This window comes from Schistocerca nitens, chromosome 5, assembly GCF_023898315.1.
Source record: "Schistocerca nitens isolate TAMUIC-IGC-003100 chromosome 5, iqSchNite1.1, whole genome shotgun sequence".
NCBI classification, from domain to species: Eukaryota; Metazoa; Arthropoda; class Insecta; order Orthoptera; family Acrididae; genus Schistocerca; species Schistocerca nitens.
The window spans coordinates 690793628-690809924 of record NC_064618.1 but is presented as its reverse complement, the minus strand read 5'-3'; the positions used below and the strand labels follow the sequence as shown (position 1 = coordinate 690809924).

Genomic DNA, 16297 nt, shown 5'->3' with positions numbered 1-16297 from the left:
GGAAAATTTAGTTTGCTACTTACTGTAAACAAGCCACATTAAGTTTCAAACAGGCACAATTTACAGACCCTTACATAAAGCTTTCAGTCACAGCCTTGTTCAGTGAAAGAGAAATACACACCATTCATGCACACAAGAAAGCACATAACTGCAGTCTCTGGGAGCTTGGTTGAAATAGAACTATCATGTGAGACACAAGCAGCAACCTGGAGGAAGCATGGAAGGGGGAGGGGAGCAAGAAGGGGGAGGAATGGTAGTGTCTGTCTCGAAATGGGGGATGGGGGAAGATGAACACTGTCTGACAGACTGTGCATGGATTAAAATGCCAACAGGCACAGCACACAGCATCAGGCATCAGGCGGTTGTGGGGCAGGGAGATGGGGAAAAAAGGAGCAGAAAGGAGAGGAGTGGGGAAAGAGAGCACGGTAAACAAAGAGCATGGGAAATGACAATGGGGAGGAGATGCTGGACAGGGGGATGGAAACTGTTGGGTGGAGTTTGTGGGGACAGCACATTAACATACATTGAGGCTGGTATAATTAAGGGTGCAGAGAATGTGTTGTAAGGTTAACTCCCATATGCACATGTCAGAAAAGCTGGTAGTGGAGGGTAGGATCCAAATGACACTGGTAGTGAAGGAGCAGTTGAAATCAAGCTGCACATTGTGCCACAAGTTGGTCTACTTTGCTCTTGGCTGCAGTTTGGCAGTGGCCATTCATCTTGGTGCCAGTGATACCAATACAAAAGCTGTGCGATGATTGCAGTAAAGTTGGTAAATGACTTGCTTTTGCAGGTTTTCTAACCTCTGATTGGGGTATGATAAGTTTGTGACAGGACCATAATAGGAATTGCTGGTTGGGTGGATAGGGCAGGTCTTGCACCTGTGTCTTCCAGAGAGATATAATCCTTGTGGCAAGGGGTTGGGGCTAGAGTGGCATAGGGATGGACTAGCATGTTATGGAGGTAGGGTGGGAAATGGAACACCACTTTAGGATTGGTGTGTAGGATGCCATGTAGGACATCCCTCATTTCAGTGGAAGGCCAAGGGTGATCAGAGCCTTGGAAAGGGATGTGGTTCAGTTGTTCCAGTCCAGGTTGGTACTGGGTGATGATGGTGGCACTCATTTGTGGCTGGTTCTTGGGGTGTGTGGGAGGATTGGGAGTATGAGGGGAAATGGGACAAGTGGTCTGTTTGTGGACTAGGTCTGTGGCATAGTGCCTGTCTGTGAAGTCCTTGGTGATACCCTCAGCATAATGTGCAAGGGAGTTCTTGTCACTGCAAATACACAACCCTTGTGTGGCCAAGCTGTATGGGAGGGAGCTTTTGGTGTCAAAATGCAGGTACTGTTGGCGTTTGGTGAGTTTAATGTGAACATAGGTGTGAATGGAGCCAACAGAAAGGAGGAGGCCAATGTCTGAGAATGTGTCATGCTGGGTTAAGGAGAACCAAGTGATTTGGATAGGAGGTTATGAGGGAACATAGATAGGGTGTCTTGGCCCTGAGTGTAGATCATGATGATATCATCAATAAATGTGCAGCAGAGTAGGGGTTTGGCATTTTGGGATGCTAGGAAGGTCTCCTCTAGATGGCTCATAAACTGGTTGGCATGGGAGAGTGCCATACAGGTGCCCATGGTTGCATGGCAACCTGAAGTGCGGTCACAAAGTAGAACCCCCTTAGTCACCCAGTACCACATAGGGCCAGAACAACTGAATATATCCTTTGCCAGGGCTGTGATTACGTTTAATCATGACCTGAAATGAGCGACATCTTGCCTGATACCCTGCCCACCAATCCTAAAGCAGTGTTCCATTCCTGACCACCAATCCTAAAGCAGTGTTCCATTCCTGCCCACCAATCCTAAAGCAGTGTTCCATTGTCCACCCAATCTCCACAACGCCTAGTCCATCCCTATACCACTCCCAGTCCCAGCCCCTTGCCACAAGGATCATATGGGTCTGGAAGACACAGGTGCTAGATCTGCCCAGTCCATCCATCCAGCCCTTCCTATTCCAGTCTTGTCACAGGTTTATCCTACCCCATCAGTGGTTAGGAAACCTGTGACAGCAGGGCATTTACCAACTCTGTTGCAATCATTGCGCAGCTTTTTATGTGGGTAAACTCTGAACCAGCTGTCCACCAAGATGCATAGCAAGCACCAAACTGTGGCCAAGAGCAAAGTAGACCAGACTGTGGAACATTTTGCAGCTCAACAAAACATGCTTGACTTCAATGGCTGCTTCACTACCTGATCCATCTGGATCCTCCCATTTGTCATTAGCTTTTCAGAACTGTGCCAATGAGAGTTATCTTTACAACACATTATCCACTCCCGTAACTATCTTCGCCCCGAACTACAGTAATGTACTGTCCCTACACCCTCCATCCAACAGTTTCCACTCCATCTGTCCAGCATCCCCTTCCCATCCTTATATATCATGCTCTTTGTTTCATTCCATTTGCCAGTGCACGCTTCACCTGCTGATGTTCTAGTCCCTGCACAGTGTGCCAGACAGCACCCATACACTACTATCTGTTCCCCCTCCCCACCTTTCTCAGGTTGCTGCTTGCATCCAACATGATAGTTGTATAATAGTCTCAAAGATACAGTGGTTTAAAAATATAGTGTCCATGGGAAAAGGAGGTAAGTCATGTGAAACTAGGAAAATGGGGTTTAATCAGTTGGCAGCACTGATTGCAGCAGTTGTTTACATTCCATTGTCTATGATTATCAGGTGTTGAGTATGTGCTGTTGGAGAGGTTTAAGTTAGTGATTTGTGTTGTGTGAACTGTTTAGCTTGTTTTATGTTTAAACTGAACTGTGGAAGAGAACAGGTCTACTTCATGACATGAGAAAAAAATGTTTATCATCCACCCATGAATTAGGGCAAATTGTAAACATTCCATATTGAAATGTTTTCAGAGTACCATTGACACAGAACATGGGTATATTATATCTAATTATAACAAAATGACAGTGAATGAGCAAAATACTTACTTGGCAGGCCTAATTAATGTAAATAGTGTATCACAATGGAGACCTAGGCAACCAGAAAATGAAGCTAAATTTCTTGACAACAGTTATTCATGTTGTATAAGAGTGAAGAGGGAGAATTCTGTCACTGAAGTACATCTTTTCATGGAATATCTAAAAAATGTTAGAAGTAATACAATGTTATTTAAGAAAGGTGTGAGCCCTAAGGATGGTTAAGGCCAACACTCTAATTGGAGACATTGTGTGACTTGACACAGTTCACCAACACATTAGTTCATTTAAAGGTGAATGAAGCCATCACAACCTCTAAGAAAGTGAATCTCCCACCAGCTCTAAACATCAGTAAGATGTATGAATTATTTAAGAAATCATACCCTGCTCAATCTGTGTTGTTTGAAAAATATAGACTTGTTTTCAATACAGAATTTAACATCAGTTTTGGGAACCCTAGAATGGACACTTGTAGTTATTGTGATAGACATGCTGCTGAAATTCATGTGGTTGAACATGCTTTGAAATTGTATTCAACAAATAGCTCAGAAAGGGCAAGTGCAGGAAAAGAAATCAATCAACTGTCGATGGCGAAAGAACTTCACTTATTAAAGTCTGATATATTTTATATTTGTAAAAGGAGTTCTAAAGCAAACAGCAGGACACCAAAAGAATGTGAAAGCATTACTATGGATTTCCAGAAGAACTTACCTATCCCTGACATCACAACTAACGATGTGTACTACAAGAGACAGTTAACGTTATGCGTGTTTAATATTCATTTATTGTGAACCGATGAATCATATTTCTTCATGTATCATGAAACAGTAGCATACAGAGGGTCGAATGAGGTCTATTCATTTTTGTTTTATTTTACGACGGTAGATCTTGATCCCTCTGTTAGAAAATTAGATGTGTTTTCAGACGCTTGTGGGTGGCAGAGCAAGAACTGGACTATTTTCTGCCTGCTGCATTACATCGTTCAGCATGTCAAGAGACTTGACTATGTGATAATGACTTTTCCAATCCGTGGCCATTCATATCTCAAATGTGATCATAACATGGCCAGTATCAACCAAAAAATGGGTTGAAATGTCCAAAGACTGGATAGAGGAAATAGAGAGTGCAAGAGCAAAATCCTCACCTTTCCATGTTGTTGAAGTAGACAGGGAGTTTGTAAGAGATTGGTACACACCTCGATCAGTTGCATTTCAAGATATCCCCATTTCCTTCTAGACCAATAAGAGAATTAGTGGCTGCAAAAGAGCATCCCCAGTTCTTGGAACACAGAAGAACATTCCATGGCCATTGGGATCTTCATGTTATCAACAAGCCACTTACTGTTCCAACAGAACAAGCTCAGCTTGAAGGAGAGTTGTTTCTACCTGATTATGCATATAAGGGTGAGTGTTTTTTGTTTCATCTTTATTTTTATCTTAATTTTGATTGTATTATTTACTTAAAAAATTGTATTTTAAATTTTGTAAACAACTACACCCACATTTACTTTTTAAAAGATCTGCAAGAAGGTGCTTCTGTTGCAACCTAGTAATTATTACAAGTATGCAGACCTACAACAGTTAAGCACGTTTTGTGGAGAAGAGGCTCGGCAGTTTTCTTTGTAGCTACCAGAATTGGAAAAAGGACAAAAACATAGCAAGAAACTATGTCATCAAGATGACACTTTTTCCAAAACCAATAAGTGCAAGTGCTAAGAAGCAGACCCAGAGTGGAAATGAATAAACATTGAATGAACATAACTACAAAGAAATTGTTTGGACTTACAAAAACCAATAAGTGCAAGTGATAAGAAGCAGACCAAGAGTGGAAATGAATAAACAATGAATGAACATAATTACAAATAAATTGTTTGGGCCTACAAAGTTTTGTTGTGTTTATAAGAAATTAATTCTAGTCTATAATTATCTGTATTATGACTTTTATGGTTTTTTCTTAACTAATAAATTTTTGCACATTCATTTGTTACATTTTTAATGGCATCTTAAATAATATTGGTAGCTAGTTCTAATTGTAATAGGTTTAACAAAGTTAATGAATTAGCAAGATTTACTGACATTCCACCTTTTATAATGACTTACCTCCTTTTTCCCTACAAAAACTGAAGTTATTTGATATAATATTTTCTTTAGGTTGTTACAGTATGTTTGCACAAAAACCTTGTAGAAGTACCCCTTAAACTGCAAGTAAGGCTAGAATAAACAGAAATTTCAAGAGGATTGGCTAAAAATTGCATTTGGTACAGAAGGTTTGGTTTTAAAATTTGCTTTCCTGAAAAATTAAGAAGAACTGACTTACCCCCTTTTTACTGTGGACCCTTCATATGTAAGTTTCTTTAAATGGCACATAACTGCAACTTGACATGTATTCTTCATGGTGAGCAGCAATATATCTTTTCCTAAATTGTTGATGAATGCAAATTGAATCAATAGCCTATGTAATGAACAACATGGATTTAGAAATAATAAGTCAATGACAATTGCTATTCACAAGTACAATTCCATATTAAGCGTGGTGGACCATAAGATTCTCCTGTCAAAGCTTGAAAAATGTGATACACCAGGTCTGCCCAACAACTGGATCACTTCCTTCCTGAGCAGTCATAAGTAGACTATGTGCTTCAAGCAAACAAATATCCACCTACATACTGTATCTGAACACTTATCAGACTACAAAAAAACCAAATATGGAGTACCTCAATTATCAGTAATGGGACCTCTTATGTTCCTGCGGTATTTAAATGATTTCACCTTAAATGTGGATGCACATAAACCAATCATATTTGTGGATGACAACCACAATCCTACTAAAAGGAGACAGCAATGAACAATTACAGCAATGAGGAAAGACTGACACAAAACAATTTTGCAATTACACACAGAATCATCAGCTCATAATAAACAGAAAAAAAAATTCTCTAAAATTCCACAATACTCCAAACAATAATGTGTTTATCCCATTCATTCATTCAATTATTGAGCATCCATTTTATCATATACAATGATATAGGAGTTGTCATGTTACGTTATATGAGTTTGTAATTATACAGTAAATTAATAACATAAGCCTACAGTGGTAAAACATACATAAATATATGTCTCATGCAGCGTATAGTAGATAATAACAAAACAAACAATAATTAATTATTTATAGTGCATACTATTTCATACATTTGTTTTTCAGATATGACTTATCATTATAATTGACCACTCTAGTAGAGAATAACGGAACAAACAATAATATATTAATTATAGTGTGTACAGGCAGACTATTTTCATACATTTGTTCAAATATGAATTATCATTATCATTGACCACTATGTCACTATGTTCTGAAAATCCATGTACTTTGTATCACTGTAAAAACATTCCCTTAATAACATTTTTTAAGCTCATTTTTAAAAATGTAAAACTTTTCTATCATTTTTATGCTTAAGGGAAGAGCACTAAAAAGGATTTTGGGATGATATATTGCACTTTTGTGATATTGGGCTGTTTTGTGTGTTTCTCTGTGGAAATCATTCCTGTGTCTTGTTGGGTAGTCATGGCACTCACTATTTAAAGAAGAAAATTAGGGGTGAGATTTGCAAAAGCAGATACTTTCGTAGATATATAAAGATCGAAATGACATTATTTGAAATTCTTTGAAAATTTCCCTGCAGGGCTCTCTTGGTGCAGCCCCTTTCATTATTCTTAATGTTCGTTTTTTAATAATGAATGACTGGTTTGCCAGACTTGAATTACCCCAAAATAAGACACCATACCACAACAGACTATGCATAAGAGCATATGAAGCACGTATTACTGTTTTTTCACTGCAGCAGTATTTCATCATTATGAGTATATTGCAGCATTTATTTAGCTTCTTATTGAGCATTTCAATATGTTTATCCCACTTTAGATGCTCGTCTAACCAGATACCTAAAAATTTTGTGTTTGAAGTTTGTAAAATCTTCTGTTCACCAAGTTTCAAAACTATATTGGGCTTTACTTTATTTGGTACATGGCTGAAATTCATCCATACTGTTTTTTTCTCATTTGCAAATGAACAGTTATCTCTAAACCATTTTCCTGCTTCTTCTTTTGTTATTTCTACTTTGTGTTGCAAGTCAGTCTCATTTTGAGCTTTAATAAAAAGACTTGTATCGTCTGCATACAATACAGTATTAGCTAGTGTTAAACAGTTTGGTAGGTCATTTATGAAAATCAAGAACAAGAGGGGTCCCAGCACAGAACCTTGTGGCACTCCATTACTAACTTTCTTATATTCTGAAAAGTAAGAGGTTCCTTCGTGAACTATTTCTACTTTTTGGTATCTGTCTGACAGATATGATTTAAACTTGCTGTGAATTGGTATCCATCAATGATGAACTAGTTGGTAACAGTACTGAAACCAATTTCTTGGGACTTTGGCTGCAGGGGATTGTAAAATGGAATAAGCATATTGAATACCTTAATGCGGAACTGAGCAAGACATACTAACTTCTTTGCTCACTAAAAACATGCTGTAGTGAGACAATATTAATGAATGCATATCATGTCTACTTCCATTCTTAGTTTAAATATGGAGTCACTTCCTGGGGAAACTTTTAAAACAGCTAATAGCAGTTTCAAACTACAAAAAAAGGACCATTACAATCTTGTTTGGTTGCAAACCTTAGTTTAAGATCCTGGTATTCCTCCATTACTATAAGTATATGAGTGTATGATATGGGAACTTTTACATCCTTTAAAATAAATGTAACTGGTAAAGACCATAGACTGCAAAAAAGACTGTTATATACATGATCACTTTACCAGAAAAAACAAAAATTTACATGTAACACAAATCAAAACATCCCTCTGCCTGCTAAAAAGGCACTTTCCATATTGGGGTTAAACTTTATAACAAACTTCCTGAAAATGTAAAAGCAATTACTGAGGTCAAAATCTTTGAAAAATCTCTGAAGTCACACTGCTTTTACTCCATTGAAAAACATTTAAATTTATGGAGTGTATTATATAAATTCTTGATGTCAAAAGGACATTATTGAAATCTTAAATAAGTATGCCTAAAAATCACTTTCAGAAGTGTACTTATTATTTGACTTGTCCAGTATCTTATGCAAAAGATACTTTTGTAGACAACAGGACCAATAAATACCATACAATACAACCAAGTGCGAAGCAAGTGGCAGTTAGCCATGCCACATGAATGACGCACATGGCATGACAAGAGAGCGATGTGACACATGACATGTCATGTATGTGGCACTGGCATGTCATGCATGTGACTCAACTTTAGTAGAAATAAGGATGGTTAGCAACATAGAAACATGGCAGCATGTCTTCTTTAGATTATAAAGCTTTCTTAGCTTTTGTCATTGTAATTAACATTAATCAACAGATGTCTAAAATCTGTTGTTGGCTACATTCTTTTATTGATGTATTGTTGTTAGGGATATACAACCGTGAAAGGGGGGGTTAGAGGAAATCTACTTTGAAGCTGCAGTACATATACAATGTCAGTTTGGAAAATATGATGCACTAGTTATTCAGGTGTGTGCTTTATTGAAATTAAAAAGAAAACATATTTTAGAAAGATGTGACCCTATTATCAAGTTTTTAAAATTGTTATCCCTTGCTGTAATCATAATGAAATTGTATGTTTGCAAAACATGTTGTGTTTTTAAGTTAAATATCTCACCTATCTGGACAGCTGGTGTGTCATATCCTACAGACTTGTAAAGTTCTTTCAGTAAAGTGTTGTTAGAGGTGAACTACTGCACCCACATCCACATCCTTCACAGTGGCCCCAAGAAGACTGAAAAATTTCCCTGTTATTTTTCTGTGTGCAAAGTTTTTGTCCTACAAAATACATATTGAGTCTAGATCCTCATTGACAGTTAACTGATGAAAGACGCATATTTTATCAAGGATTAAGTAGAAGTAGGATACATATGGAATATTCTTTCAGTATCCTAGTGCCTAAATTCTACATCTACATTTATACTCCGCAAGCCACCCAACGGTGTGTGGCGGAGGGTGTTGGTTCATAGCAAACAACATTGCATAGTTCTGTTTAGTTCTGTATCTTCATTCTACTCCACAAATTACTTAAATTAATTTCAATTACAGCATCTGTCTCTGAGATTTTAAATGCAGTCATTCTCATTCTTTATGATCACATTACTGTTGGTCTGTTCAGGCTGCTGTTGTAAATATAAACTCCACAAGACCAACAAAATGAATATTGAACTCAGGATCATTTCTTGCTCTCCTGTGTACAGAAAAATTGCAAAAAAGGAGGAAGTTTTGCAGATCATAATAATATAGTGCAGACATGAAGCATGTCCAGTGCAACATGCTACATTCAGCTGTCAGTGACATGGAATAGCAGACAACATGGTTATGACATGTCAGTCCAGTAGGCACTGCCCCATTAGACTGAATGTGTTGCACCTGAAGTTTCTCTGGGTGCAAGGGATGAGCCATACTTGTCAGCAGGTGTCTAAGCAATGTCATGTGAATGACATGCTACCATGGCAGTTCCACATCTTTTATACAGCTGCTATCGTGAGCAGCACCGCTGCTCCCTTTACGTCACTCCTCTCATCTCTCAGTGCAGTCCCAATGAAATGATATGTGTGCAAATGCTTGCAAGAGTTGTAACTTAATGTTGTTTGGAAATGAGAAATATTCAGTATGAAACAGAATTACAGTTGGAGGTGATATTTTGGAAGAAGTTCAAGACTTCATTTAACTACGGAGCTATATCACTTTTAACAAGATGTTAAATTGCAGAGATGTCAGAATGGTTGGGTCACTGTAAGCAGAACACTAAAAAAATACATGAAGGATCACAAAATTGAAATTCTGTCATCTGATGGCTATACTTGTTCTATTATATGACAGCTAAATCTGGGTTAGGAAGAGAAAAGATTCTAGCCATGTTAAGATGGCTGAAATGAAATTTTCATCAGCAGTTAAAAGATGCAAGAAATTGCACAGGATTCCCAATGCAAATAAGACAGGAACTGCTTATTTTTGCAGTAAATGAAAGAATCCAAATGATGCTGAAAGGAAAATGTGGGACAAATGAAGGAAATTAGGATTATAAAGATGCTCTTACAATAAAACCAACAGGAAAGAGGGACATAGGATGACCACTTAAAAGATGGAACTAATTCTTCCATTGGCTTCTTTTTGGATTGTCCTGCATTGACATTCTGCTGTAGTTCACTCATCTCATGCCTGAAACAAGCAAATGAACAAATAAGAGCCATTATAGTTAACAGCACTGATCAGAAAGAGGTAGAAAAAGTAAGGTGTAGTGACAAGCATAGTGTATCACTAATGTGCGCACTGCAGATTTGCAGCCCATATGCAAATGAGTGCAAGAGTTTAGCATCTGCATGGTGGTAGTTAAGCATATGACTTGCCTGTGGCTATCAAGATGCACTCATAGGGCTGCATTACCTAGCAAGACAGCACTGATCATCATCAGCAACTTCTGCCAATGTTCATGAAATGTGTTCACCCTCTTTCTCGCACATCACAACCGTGTTCAGGCAGTGTGAATAGGCAACATGCCTGTGGGGCTCTAGTCCCTATAAGCAGTCCATGCAGTACTGAAAGCTCCCTTCTGCATTTAATATAACGTAAAGGCAGCTGCTGGTAATCTTCAGCCACCAGGCAGTGCACACTACCCTGCCAGTACATCAGAGAAATAATACAATTTGCACTACACACACACACACACACACACACACACACACACACACACACACACTAGCATGTTCAGGTTGCTGAAATGAAATTTTTATGAGCAGTCAAAAGGTGCGCTAAGTTGGACAGGATTTTTAATGAAAAATGTGAGAAAAGTCCCAACAGTAATTACACAAAAATTCTATACTCTTACAGTGCTCACCTCAATCTATCATTCTCTCCACAAATTCTCCCCACTAATTTTGTTCTGTGCACATGTTAAAGACATATATTCTCTCATTTTTTTGACAGTTACTTCATCCTTTTATTTCAGGAATAGTTGAGTTAATCATAAAATTCACAGTTTTAGTCTCCTCCAAAAGTCAATCAATCTCATTTCATGTTGTTCTAATGCTACTATGTAAAATCTAAACATTCTCAAAATAATACAAGTTCTGTGTTAATTTTTACTGTAATTTTTTTAAATGTTTTGCTCAGCTGCCCATAAGATATGGATCTCCAATTCTGTATGATGGTGATCATACAGAGTGTGCATTACTACAATTTGTGCAAGATCTTGGAAGAAGCTATGATGCCATACGATATGCGTACCCATGTGATTCAATTACAAAGACTTATCATTTTAACACAGAGCGTAAATACATGATGACTGTGGTTCCTCGTAAAACTGGAGGATACCGTCTCTTTGTTAAGGGTGCTCCAGAAGTTGTACTGAAAAAGTGAGTATACACTTCAAATAAATACTTTAAAAATAAATCCATTACTGTCATCGCAGCTTTTCACTTTTAATCAGTTTTATGGCATCTCATTAGTGATAAAGTGTCATGAGTGGTAAAATACCAGTGGTTATAGGGTTCAGAAAAGACCCTTTTTTAGCGTCGGGAGGACAGAAAGAAAGCAAATTTAAGAGAGGTTAGAATTGAGACAAACCTTCAGTTTGAGAAAGAAACCAAAACACATAATTCTAGATTACTACATCAGCATAAACAGCCATTGGTTAAGAATTTTCAACAGTCAGCAGATATTTTAATTCTACCCAATTTTAACTCAGTCAGTGTGAAATGTCAGCTGTCTCTATTGCATCAAAATATTTGAGGACTGAGAAATAAAATTAATGAATTAACTATCTGCATAGATGAATTAGAGTCTTCAAACCCAGCTGACATAATCTGCCTCTCTGAACATCATGTGATCACTGGTACAGAACTTTTAAGTGTTACAGGGTTTAGGTTAGCATCTCACTTTTGTAGATCAGAAATAGAGAAAGGAGGAGTTGCCACATTCATCACGAACTGTCATAAATTTAAGAACGTAGACATTCATAAATTTTGCCTAGAACAGCATATGGAAGCATGTGCAACAGAAGTAGAATTTCACAAAAAGTCCTTCATAATATTAAGTGTACATCGAGCACCTGCAGAAGTAGAATTTCACAAAAATCCTTCATAATATTAAGTGTACATCGAGCACCTGCAGGTAACTTTAATCTGTTTGTAAACCACCTTGAAGCTGTATTGGTCCATTTAACAACCAAAAACAAAGAAATAGTGGTTGCTGGTGATTTCAATGTAGATTTCCTTAAAGACTCTCCCAATAAGAACTTATTTGAGTTAGTAACACTATCATTCAACTTAATTCCCACTATAAAGTTCCCCACTAGGGTAGCCAATTGCTCACAAAAAGCAATTGATAATATCTTTATAGAAAAGTCCAATGAACAAAATTATATTACAAAACCAATAGTCAATGGTCTCTCAGACCATGACATGCAGTTCCTTCTGTTAAATGTTAATAATGAACAGGATATAACATCTGTTAAATCTGAGCTCAAGAGGGTAATCGATAAGCCAAAAATTGATTATTTTAGGACACTCCTCAGAGACATTCACTGGACTGATGTTTACAGTGCTCATGGCATGAATGAAAAATATAACACTTTTGCCGATAAAGTGCTTACCTTAGTCGAACACAGTTTTCCCCCAAAATTTACCAACGTTAGAGCAAAGTCTACAAAGAAGTCATGAATTACTCAAGGAATAGGGGTATCTTGTAAAACAAAAAGAAGACTGTATCTGTCAATCCGAAACAGTTTCGATGTTGATGCTATAGCACATTACAAGAAATACAGCAAAATATTAAAGACTGTAATATGGACATCAAAGCAAATATATTACAAGGAAAAGATAGTCATATCAGATAACAAAATAAAGACAATGTGGGATATAGTGAAGGAGGAAACCGGTAGAACCAGACATGAAGAGGAACAAATAGCATTAAGAGTAAATGATACATTGGTAACAGATGTGTATAGTGTTGCAGAACTTTTTAACAAACATTTTATAACTGTTACTGAAAAGATGGGGTTGTCAGGTTTGGTAGATGCTGCTATGGAATGCCTCAGACCAGACATTTCAAGTAACTTCCATAGAATGAATTTGACCATCACTACCCCAGCAGACATAATATCCATCATAAAATCTTTAAAATCAAAAACATCTAGTGGAAATGATGAAATATCAACAAAGTTAATTAAAGAATGTGATTGTGAGCTAAGTAACATATTAAGCTATCTGTGTAACCAGTTGTTTATCAGCGAAATATTTCCTGAATTGTTGAAATATGCTGAAGTTAAGCCACTGTTTAAGAAGGGAGATAAAGAAAAAGCACCGAATTTCCATCCACTTTCACTGTCGCCACCATTCTCAAAACTTTTAGAAAAAATAATGTACAGTCAGCTTTATAACCATCTTATCTCAAATAACATACTGTCAAAGTCACAGTTTGGATTTCTAAAGGTTTCTGATATTGAGAAGGCTATCTACACTTACAGTGTGTGGTGCCGATGAGGTCGACACCAGCATCGATATGCATTCACCTTCAGTCTCTGAGCATCATCTTTGGACTCTGAGCATTGTCTTTGGGCTGTTCCACCATGTTCATTTCTTTGTGAGCCTTGCATGTGTTTAGGTGAATAAATGAACTACAGCTATATTCGGAGTTGTTTGGTGAAACCAACATGAACAATCTCCTCCTGGTGACCCCAAGTTGTAACGTCTTCCTTTTTTGCCATTTTACTGCATCTGCGAACTCCACATTGGTTATTTTCGTGTGTATTACATCGACACAGCATTCAAACAATGGCTTTGGCTCAGCACCTAACGCCGGTTTTTGTGATTGACATGCATCCTGTTGCAGGTGATACACACCAGCCAGGACTGCAACACAATTTCTCTCACTCAATGATTCTGCCGATTTCACCGGACATTTTCGAGCCTGCAACAATAAGTGAGGTTAGGAGTGTGCATGACTCCAGCTATCAAACGCCTTTGTTCCCGCCACATCTGCCTTGCCTCATCGACTGTGCAGTTACCTCTTACGGATCTCCATGCAGTGTGGGAACAATACGGATTTCTGCAAATGCTTCGTCGGACAACCTGCTACAACCAGCACAACAATTTGCCACGCCGAAATCCGTGCAGTACCACGTGGATACCTGCCACGTGGCCGGAACTGCTTCGTCCACAGGTCAACCTCCGACCACGCCCGTGCCTGCCTCGCTTCAGCGTCAGCACATGCCTTCCTACTTCAATACCTCATCCTGCAACAGGAACAATTACTTGTTATCTGTGCCTGACCCCCTCCTCCGTCCCACTGCTACACCTCAGTGTTTTGTGCCATGACATTCACCTTATGAACAGTGAACATTCACACAGCCTGTCCCATGTTCGACATCATTTCCCACACTGTGCTTCTGGACAGCCTGCACCTCCGCAGCCTCCCTGCAACACAGGTGGTCCTGGCTCAGGTCATACGTCGAGCTTTCCATGGACTAACATGTGTTCTCAAACTCCAGTCAAGCTTCCACTACCATTCTTGGCACATCTTGGTGCCTCATCCACGTCTGTCTTCTGCAAGGCGTCAATCTGAATATACCTGCAATGTGTTGAGCTTCCGCAACCGCAATCAACATATTTCAGTGTCTCACCCGCGCCACAGCGGATCGCGCTCAACCACAATGTTTCACCTTCACGCCACCACCCAACACCCGTCTTTGCCACATCCCCTGGAGGCACACTCTCCTTGAATACTACAGCAACAACAAATCGATTCAGGCAGTTCCATGACAAACTCAACTCAACCTGTTCTTCCGAACATTCTACAACGCTTACTGATGCTACTGCCGTTTAATCCCGACAGAGCTACAACCTGGTTCAAAATTGTGGATGAAGTGTTTGACCATTACAAACTCGATGAGTCAACCAGGTTTCTGTGCCTCATCACCCACCTGAACGACCAGGAGGACTTGATTGCTGACCTGGTCGACACCCTGGACTCATCTACCCGGTACACACTAGCCAAAAAGACAGTTCTACGTTGGCTTCCATGCTCAACTGAGGCAGCAGTACGGCAAGTGCTCCATGTCAAGCAACTAGGCAATGACAAACCTTCCCAGCTCTGGAGACGGCTACATGCTCTGGTTAGTGCCGATCTACTCTCTGACACAACTCTCCTCGCCATCTGGTCAGATAAACTATCTCCTCACTTCCGCTTTGGTCTGGCTCAAAGGTCTCCCAAACCTGTCGAGCAAAGAATGGCAATTGCTGACAAGCTACACGATGCATCCCTGCTCTATTTCGCCAGCCACTGCCTACCTGACAAATCTCAGGTTCAGGCTCATTGTCCTGTGGCTGCATGAGGCCGGGGCCATACTGCGCCAACCGTTCTGCTCGCTCCGGGAAGCAGTAAACAAGCAACTGGGACATCACCAGCTCCGCCCACGGTGATGCCCCCTCCTGCAACCAAACCTGCTGTGGCTTCCAGACCTCAGCTAGAGCCACTGGCAACGAACATTCCACAGGAAATGCAACCGCACTACCCATACTGATACTTCCACACACGGTTTGGTGAGGTGGCATGGAACTGCAGACCACCCTGCTACTTCCCAAACACCAGTCGCAGGTAGGTCCGGTGCTGCCTCCTGCGCACAACATGACAGGCACACCCCAGTGATCCATTCTGTCCAGGAACGACCAGATAATTGTGGACGAATTTACGTTAAAGGCATTTCGTTGGGATACCTTTTCCTAGTGGACACAGGCACCGATGTTTCGCTACTGCCTATGTCCTTAGTGTTGTTGAACATCCACCCTCATCATACTTCACTGCAAACAGTGAAGTCAACTTAACTACAATGCTCGGGTTCAACTTCCCACATCATCCCACTCTCCGCAAACTGCAAACTTCAGTGGACTTCTTTAGTGTGCGAAATTGACGAATCTATACTAGACATTTACTTCTTGCAACACCACAAACTTTCACTGGACCTAGTGCAAAACACCGTGTTTCATCATCCGTCCAAGACTCACTTCCCCTGTTCTCCGTTGAGCAAGCGCCCCCCCCCGTGACACATTGATCCGGGGTCATCTCATCCATACACGCTCGTCTCTGTTGACGACATTACAAGAAACCATGCACAAGTGCCTTGTCGAGCTTGAACATGTCACTTGCTTACACAAGGAAAACTTTGAGCTCTCCCTCCGGCTCCACAAAACGCAACTCCAGCTCTCCGATGCAGCAAAGGAATTA

At 39.5% G+C, this 16297-nt stretch overlaps 1 protein-coding gene across 2 annotated transcripts in view; it reads left to right on the top strand.

The window, feature by feature from the left end:
- Positions 1 to 16297, top strand: part of LOC126260057 (plasma membrane calcium-transporting ATPase 4-like) — a 102418-nt gene that overhangs the window by 71870 nt on the left and 14251 nt on the right. Inside the window, exon 6 of one of the 2 annotated variants that reach the window (XR_007546597.1) lies at positions 4613 to 4832. The exons of the other annotated variant lie outside the window; for it this stretch is intronic. The gene's annotated coding sequence lies outside the window, so the exon portion shown is untranslated. Of the gene's footprint in view, positions 1 to 4612; positions 4833 to 16297 lie in introns of those variants that run through there. 2 annotated transcript variants of the gene reach the window in all.